A 9,096-nucleotide genomic window follows, 5' to 3' on the forward strand; every position below is an offset into this window, starting at 1 on the left:
CTTCGACACGCATGCAGCGCGTTGGTGCAAACGCCATCGGGCGTGCCGGGCTGGCTACGCTTGCTGGGAAGGAATAGGGTTCCCGTCCAGAGCAGGTCTCCAGACGACAATGCACCTAGCCCCATGGTGTGTGCCAAATATCGGGTGGTAGGTGCGACATATGCCAAAGGATGGCTAATCATTGTGGGAGCTAGTAAGACATCGCCCGTGCTTGGAAACGAGATAAGGCGGAGACATGCACGCCGGCGAATCTTACCCATGTTCGGGGCTCTCCTAGGAGATAACTCCCCTAGTCCTGCTCTGCGGGGTCTCCGCATGATCACTAAATCAACAAGTGGCTATAAGTTGCTCCTTGGGCAGTTCGGCTAGAGGAGGAAGAAGGGCAAGGCTAGCTCTACTCCTCTCCCTATGTGTGTGTGTGAAACTCTAAGAGATGAACCCTTTGCATGGGTGCCCTGGGGGGTTTATATAGGCCTACCCCCAGGGGTACAATGGTAATCCGGACGGGTGTAGGCCCGGGCCATCAGTGTCTATGGCCGCCGGCTTCTCCGCCGGCCGATGGGCCCGCCGCCTCGTGGGTCCCGCTGGCTGCCGGGCTCTCGGCCGACAGGTTGGGCCCACCGCCTATGGGCCCTGTCGGCTGCCCATCACTGTGGCCTCGCTCGTGATGACGATGGCTTGGTCGGGAAGAGCGTGGCTATAGTACCGCCGCTTGGTGGGCATTCACTTTAGCCACACCCCATCTTATCTGGTTAATGGCGCACAAACTTCTAGGAAAGAGGGGGGCCAGTTGTTGGGAGCCAGCCTCCCCCTATGCTGACTGGTCTAGGCATGCCGCCTTCTGGTATCTCACTGGCAAGTGGGGCCCGCTGCCTGCCGGCCGTAACGACAGCCCATCATGGGTGTATGGCAGCTCTGCCATGGGTGATGTCATAGTCAACGTGTCAATAGTGCCGCGCCGGGCGAGGGATGGCCGCCCGGTACGTTGCTTTGTGATCCGATCTACCCGTCCCCCCGTGTATGGTGGTGGCTAAGTCCTATTTCTAGTGGCCTTGGTCCTCTTCCCAAATGTTGGCGGGAAGGGATCCCACAACGGCCAGATTTGAACGGGGACAAGAAGCATATCCTATCCTGACTAAAGTGGTCTTTGCCTATGAAAAGCTTCTGGTCCTGACGTTGTGGTGGGCTCAACGATGACCTTCGTCCTGCCGTCCTGACGGTCTTGATCTTGTTGCACCAGAATGGAAACCTTTGGCTGATTCCTCGGGACTCCGCGCTTGCTGCTTGCCTCCTTTGCACCAAAGAGGAAACTCGTACCCTGCGCTCGCTGGCACCCGCCTGGCCTTGGTCGTCATGGCTCCCGTTAGCTGAGCCTCGTGAGGTGCACCTTTCATAGAAGTCTCTACCCCTCGGGAGCCATCTTGATGAGGCTGATCCCCTTCGAGGTCTTGGAGTCGTCCGCCTCGCGAGGCTTGGCCCCTTGCGATCGTCTTGAGTTGTTGATGCTGAACCTGGTCCGTACCAGGCCTTCAATGGAGCCACGCAGTGGGCCGCAGGCAGGCAAGTCTGGGTACCCCCGTATCCAGAATGCCAATAGTACTCCCCTCCACCCGCGTCTTCCGCGGCTCTAGCTCGTTCCGTTCCGAGGTCTCTATGTCGTCCTCCGCCTTGGTGCTCTTGCCATGGCGCCGCCATCTGTCATTTCCAACATGGTCAACAAATGAGAGGAATCGGGAGATGACTGATCGTCGAGAGGCTAATAGTCCGGGCCAACCAGGTCCACAGCCTAGGTTTTGTTATTTAACATGTGCATCCCACGACAGGCAGACATAGTTGATCCTGCAGGTTTCAACTTTTTTGGGGGGGTCCAGCAGGTATCAAGCGGCCTTTGGGCCGCCCAACCTAGCTTGTCTATAACACCAACAACCCAAGTTATGTTTGTTTTTTCAATACAACACACATCTCAGTTCTATTTTTTCTATAAGAATGCCAAACTAAACCCAAGTTATGTTTTCTCTTCTATGATAGTATATATTTATAATTTATTTTATTTTATTACATACATATATAATAGAAACAACATGATCTTCTGTTTGACCTATCCTTCGTCCAACCTATGTATAGACAATCTCACTTCCTTTATATTTCTTTTTTATTAATCCTATATCTGAAATTTCTGTCACTTTGTTGTTTTGATGTAATCTGATTTTTCTCCTAGTGCTTTTCCCTAGAACGAACTCAACTATCCCATGTCTAGCCCAAAAAATAACAATACCCCATGATCTATTAACTCATCAAACTAAAATTTATTTTATTTGTTAATTGAAAGTTAATAATAATAATAATTGTTTAACAATAAGTTGGCAAGTTAATTCTTGGTGATTGCATACACAAGGTTGCAAAGATTTTACCGACCAATGCAGTAATATATATGCAATCACGTGTTTATGTTTTTATAACATTTTTCCGTCCATCCCAACATGATATTTTCACCCAGCCAGCAAGTCCATGGATTTAGGAAAAATGCAAATGGGCTTTAAATTCTAACATACTATATAAATGTGATGCATAGATGCTACATCATAGTTTCACCCAGCCCACCAAATGGAATAAAAAACCCAAATGGACTGGCTGACATGTGGGACAATAAGTTGAAGCCTAAGCACTTTTGCAAATAAACAAAGGTCGAAGCCTAAGCAAGGGGTTGGATTTACATCCAACGGCCGACATTCTTCTTCAATCTCTCGTCTTCTTTCTCCAGCGCTCCTGGGACCGCCTACTCGAACCTTCGGCGATGAGGGGCATTGCTTCACTCAGCTTGCAGCGAAACGCTACCCCACCGACAACCAGACCGTCCCTCCACTCCTCTGCACCTCATGTTATTCTTCACTGATTGTAGGCCCACCCCGCACCCAAACCAGTCAAGTTTCGCACACCTCACCTCGTGTGACTCCATTGCCACATCTTCCCCATCTCTGTGTTGTTCCTGTCTGAGCCTCGTCGTCGTCCACAGGCCTTGGTGCACTCGGCATGGGTTGGCCAACATGGTCAACAAACGAGAGCCGTCGGAAGATGACTGTACGTGCAAAGGCCGATAGTGGGGACGCACCACGTCCATGGACACATGCATAAAACTACATCTTGTTTATGTGGAAAAATAATATTTTCTCCCCCGATAGCTGGGACCCAATAGCTACATCTTTGCAAGCAAGGAAGTGTGTCCTTATTACGGGCAAAAAAATGATTCCTCCCCCTGATAGCTGGGACCCACCAACTATATATTTGCATGCAAGGAAGTGCCTCCTTATCCTCCCTGAAAGCTTGGACCCAACTGGTCGAACCGTACGTTGGGTTGTCTATCTGGTCACGGACGTGTACGTACATACTGGCCGATCGGTCTCTCTGCAATGATGAACCGTGGCCGAGCAAGGAGCGGCACGTCTGACATAGCAGTTCAGGTAGTCATGTCTAAATTGTTTACATGTATATACAACCACGCTACAAGAAACTAAATACGGCTATGTACGTACATATGGGCGGGCAGCGACGGCGTCCTGTTCATACGCAGCCAACCGGCTGGGTCAGATCGGAGGGAACCACGTCGTGTTCATTGGGAACCAAATGACTCGGTTGGAAATCGTCCTGTTCATCGGGAGCCAACCCGGCTTGGACGGAACAACCTAAACAGGGTCCTGTTCATCGACTCGGGGTCTCACATCCCGCAAAACAGAGGAAACGGAGTTCTCTTCAACCGCCTACAGTCGAAACGGTGTCCTGTTCATCAGGAGGGGTCTGGCATTATGCAAAACAGAGGAAACACACTTCTGTTCGATTGCCTAAAGTCCAAGCGGAGTACTGTTCATCACGGGGGGTCTGGCGTACCGCAAAACGAAGGAAATAGATTTTTATTCCAGCTCCTACGGTCGAAATGAGGTTTTGTTCATCCAGAGGGGTGTGGTGTACCACAAAACAAGACTCCAAAGGATACGGTTCATCCATTGTCAACTTCCTCTAGCCACCACATACTACTGTTCAGCCACCGTGACTTTCTCTAGCGTCCACCAGCCACTGTTCATCCACGGCTACTGTTCATCCAGCCTCCACCGGCTACTATTCATCCAGCCTACACAGGATCTTGTTCATCCACCCCCAACTAGCTGGGTGTGGCATACCCAGGCTCAGCCTCCTCGGGGTCCTTTTCATCCAAGGGCAACTGCCTACTACCATGGGGTCCTATTCATCGAGTGTCAACCGCCTACGCATGACCGGGGTCCTGTTCATCCAATCCCCATAGGGAACTGTTCATCCACAGGCAACCAACCAACTAGGTCGACTCAACACATCTCGACTCATTCTACATATCGCGTGCGCGGCAGCAACATGCACTGTTCATCAAGAGGCAAACCCAACGCATCGGGTGGCTATGTCTCGTACGGTGACTCAATCGGCTTTAGTATAAGTAGCAGCAGCGATTGGTCGCTCGGGTTTAGTTGGCAGCACCAGCGAAGGAATCCCTCGGGTTCAGTTAGCAGTGAAGGGATCGATCGACTTCAGTACGTAGTGGGATGAGGTTCCAATCTATCATTACTGTAGGGCCATTAGAGGTTCTCGAGCATTCGCACATTTCATCGGCACCACCGACTGCACCTTTGCTATGGTGGAGAGCAGGAAGAATGCCACTGTGCTTTATGATTCGGCCATCTAGTGCAAAAATCTCGTCGACATCCAGAAGCAATACAAGATCATCGGCAACGGGCATGGGAAGGACTCCATAGTTGACCTCACCGCGGCCATCATCGACCCCTGCTACACCAACATGAAAGAAGATGTGGATATGAAGGACCTGAACACGTGGGAGGTACCTCTAAATCTAATGCGGCTAAGGACGCATACGCATACTACGACATGTATAGGCAGATCTTGGACATGAGGGCGTGTCTACTTCCCCTAACCGAGGAGTACACAGACAACCACATCATCATGATCAAGCGTGCCAGGCAGGTCTAGATGGTGTACTTTATCTATTTAAGCACTTTTATCATCTGAGTGTTTCACGCATTAGCCTATGTGTCCTAATTATCTGTTTTATCAAAAATATTTCCTCTAAGAACCCATTAACATGTTTGCCTTTTTTTGAGTGGCTATTTTCTTATGTATGTAACTAATTCACTGGGCAGCTGTGCTTTGAATCTCTCTCCTCCCAACATATTCCCCTTCTTAGGTTGACCCAGCAGGTCTCGTACACAGACATCTGGGACCAACCACCTTTCCATTTGTATTTCTTTATTTTGTTCAACCTTTCGTCCCCGCCCGACAACTGATGGCGACGCTATGGCGCTCGCCTTGTTGACCCATCCTATTCGATGGCGCTGGCCAGGCCATCCATCTACTCCCACACATTCTCCGGCGGCGGCGGCTCCACCGGCCCATCCCGCACCTGCGCAAGTCAACCCTCGTACTCCCCTTTGCCCGTGTCTTCCCCGGCTCCAGCTTGTTCCGGTCTGAGGTCTCGACGTCGCCCTCCACCTTGGTGCTCTCTTCGTGGCGCCGCCATCTGTCATTCCCAACATAGTTAACAAACGAGAGGAATCGGGAGATGACTATTCATCGAGAGGCTGACAGGTTGGGCCCACCAGGTCCATGGCCCAGGTTTTGTTGTTTAAATTGCGCAGCCCATGACATGCAGACACAGTTGATCCTGCAGGTTTCAACTTTTTTGGGGGGTCCAGCGGTAATCAAGCGGCCTTTGGGCCTCCCAACCTAGCTTGTTTATAAAATCAACAACCCAAGTAATGTTTTTTTAATACAACGCGTAGCTCAGTTCTATTTTTCTATAAGAATGCCAAACTGAACCTATTTTTTCCCTTCTATAATAGTATATATATATGTATATTTATATTTTATTTCATTACACACATATATAATAGAAACAACGTAATGTTCTGTTTAACCTGTCATTCGTCCAACCTATGTATAGACGTTCCCAACTCCTTTATATTTCTTTATTATTAATCATATATATAAATTTTCTCCCACTTTCTTTCTTTGATGTAATCTGATTTCTCGCCAGTGCTTTTCCCTAGAACGACTCAACTATCCCATATCTAGCCCAAAAAATAATAATACCCCACGCCCTATTAACTCGTCAAATTAAAATTATATTTTGTTTGGTAATCAAAAGTTCTCATAAAATAATAATAATAATAATAATAATAATAATAATAATAATAATAATAATAATAATAATTTTTAACAAAAAGTTAGCAAGTTAATTCCTGGTGATTGTGTACATAAGGTTGCAAAGATTTTACTGACCAATGTAGTAATAGAAGTGCAATCACATGTTTATGTTTTTATAACATTTCTCCGTCCAGCCCAACATGATATTTTCACCCAGCCCAACAAGTCCATGGATTTCAAAAAAATGCAAATGGGATTTAAATTCCAATGTACTATATAATTGGGCTGCATAGACGCTAAATCATAGTTTCACCCAGCCCACCAAATGGACTGGTTGACATGTGGGCCAATAGGTAGAAGGCTAAGCACTTCCACAAATAAACAAAGGTCGAAGCCTAAGCAAGGCGTTGGATTTACATACAACGGCCGACATTCTTCTTGAATCTCTCGTCTTCTTCATCCAGCGCTGCCGGGACCACCTACTCGAACCTTCGGCATCCAGTGGCGCTGCTTCGCGCACCTCGCAGCGAAACACTACCCCACCGACAGCCAAACCATCCCTCTAGTCCTCTGCACCTCTTGTTATTGTCCGCCGAGTGTAGGCCCACCCCGCACCCGAACTAGTCAAGTTATGCACTCCTCTCCGCCTGCGACTCCATTGTCTCGTCTTCCCCATCTCCGGGTCGTTGCTGCCTGGGACCTCACCATCGTCCACTGGCCTTGGTGTGCTCGTCACGGCATGGTCAACGTGGTCAACAAACTAGAGTCATCGGAAGATGACTGTACGTGGAGAGGCGGATAGTGGGGATGCACCACGCCCATGGACGCATGCATGCAACTACATCCTTTTTACATGGAAAAATAATGTTTTCTCCCCTTGACAGCTGGGACCCACCAGCTACATCTTCGCATGCAAGGAAGTGCATCCTTATTACGGGCAAAAAATGATTCCTCCCCCAACAGGTGGGACGCACCAGCTATATCTCCGCATTCAAGGAAGTGCCTCCTTATCCTCCCTGATAGCTGGGACCCAACCGGCTGAACCGTATGTAGGGTTGTCTGTCTGGTCGCGAACGTGTGCGTACATTCTGGTCGATCGGTCCCTCTGCAAGGATGAACCATGGCCGAGCAAGGAGCGACACGTGTGTCATAGCAGTTCACGCATTCATGTCTAAATTGTGTACATGTACAAACAACCACGCTGCAAGAAACTAAATACGGCTACGTACTTACATATGGGCGGGGTCTTGAACGCGTACAACGACGGCATCATGTTCATCCGTAGCCAACCGGCTGGGTCGGATCGGAGGGAACCGCGTTGTGTTCATCGGGAACCAAAGGACTCGGTCGGAACTCGTCCTGTGCATCGGGAGCCAACCCGGCTTGGACGAAATAGACGAAACAGGGTCCTATTCATCGACTCGGGGTATCATGTCCTTCAAAACAGAGGAAACGGAGTTCTCTTCGACCGCCTACGGTCGAAATGGGGTCATGTTCATCAGGGGAGGTCCGACGTACCGCGGAACGGAGGAACACACTTCTTTTCGACCGCCTATGGTTGAAACGAAGTACTGTTCATCAAGAGGGGTCTGGTGTACCGCAAAATGGAGGAAACGGACTTTTCTTCCAGCTCCTACGGTCAAAATGATGTCATGTTCATCCAGACGGGTGTGGTGTACCACAAAACGGGACTCCACGGGATATGGGTCATCCACTGTTAACTTCCTCCAGCCTCCACCTGCTACTATTCATCCACCACGACTTCCTCTAGCCTCCACCAGCCACTGTTCATCCACTGGTACTGTTCATCCAGCCTTCACCGGCTACTGTTCATCCAGCCTCCACGGGATCCAGTTCATCCACCCCCAACCGGCTGGGTGTGGCGTACCGCACCATGGACTTCTCAGGGTCTTGTTCATCTAGGGGCAACAACCTACTACCACGGGGTCCTGGTCATCAAGCAGCAACCACCTACACACAGCCGGGTCCTGTTCATCCAACCCCCATAGAGAACTATTTATCCACAGACAACCAACCAGCTTGGTCGACTCACCATGTCTCTACTTGTTCTATGTATCGCATGCGTGGCAACAACAGGCACTATTCATCGAGAGGCAAACCCAACACACCAGGTGGCTACGTCTCATACGGGGGCTTGATCATCTATAGTATAAGCAGCAACATCGATCGATCACTCAGGTTCAGTTAGCAGCACCAACAAAGGAATTGCTTGGGTTCAGTTAGCAGCGAAGGGATAGATCGACTTCAGTATGTAGTGGGATCGACCACTCGGGTTGAGTAAGTGAACACCTCACTCGGGTTTAGTTAGCAAGCACCTCAAACAGCAATCGTGCATACGGGAGAAACACACAAACCACACTGCATCGCTCGGCCCCAACCACTCACCGTAACCGGGAACTCCGAAACTTTCGTTGCCCTTACTTCGACCACAATTTTTTATGTCATGGTCAGATGAAAGAATGTCATGCAGGTGCGTCCCCTACCCACCCAGGACGAAAAGCCCATTTTCTGTGATGATTTTTTGTCATAGAAGTAGGAGCCCACCACATATATTATGATACATGTTTTTGTCACAATTATCATCATAGAAGTGTCATAAGCATGACATAAAAAGTTTTTGTTCGGGCCATAATGTCACGGATGTGTCTTTTTTGTAGTTTTGAGAGTGAGCCTCATACATTCGACCACGACTCGCTTGTACATCACATTTTTTCATACTTCGACTTTTTGAAGGATGCACAAAGACATGCTTTCGAGGTGATATCCTTCTCTCTTGAGAACCCCGACACCATTAGCATGAATATTGGGGATCATACTTCATGTGTTGCTTGCACCATAACACTTTGTACACATACTAGAGATCTTGCTTCGAATTGTCATTGCCACATTGCCATA

This window comes from Triticum aestivum, chromosome 5B, assembly GCF_018294505.1.
Source record: "Triticum aestivum cultivar Chinese Spring chromosome 5B, IWGSC CS RefSeq v2.1, whole genome shotgun sequence".
NCBI classification, from domain to species: Eukaryota; Viridiplantae; Streptophyta; class Magnoliopsida; order Poales; family Poaceae; genus Triticum; species Triticum aestivum.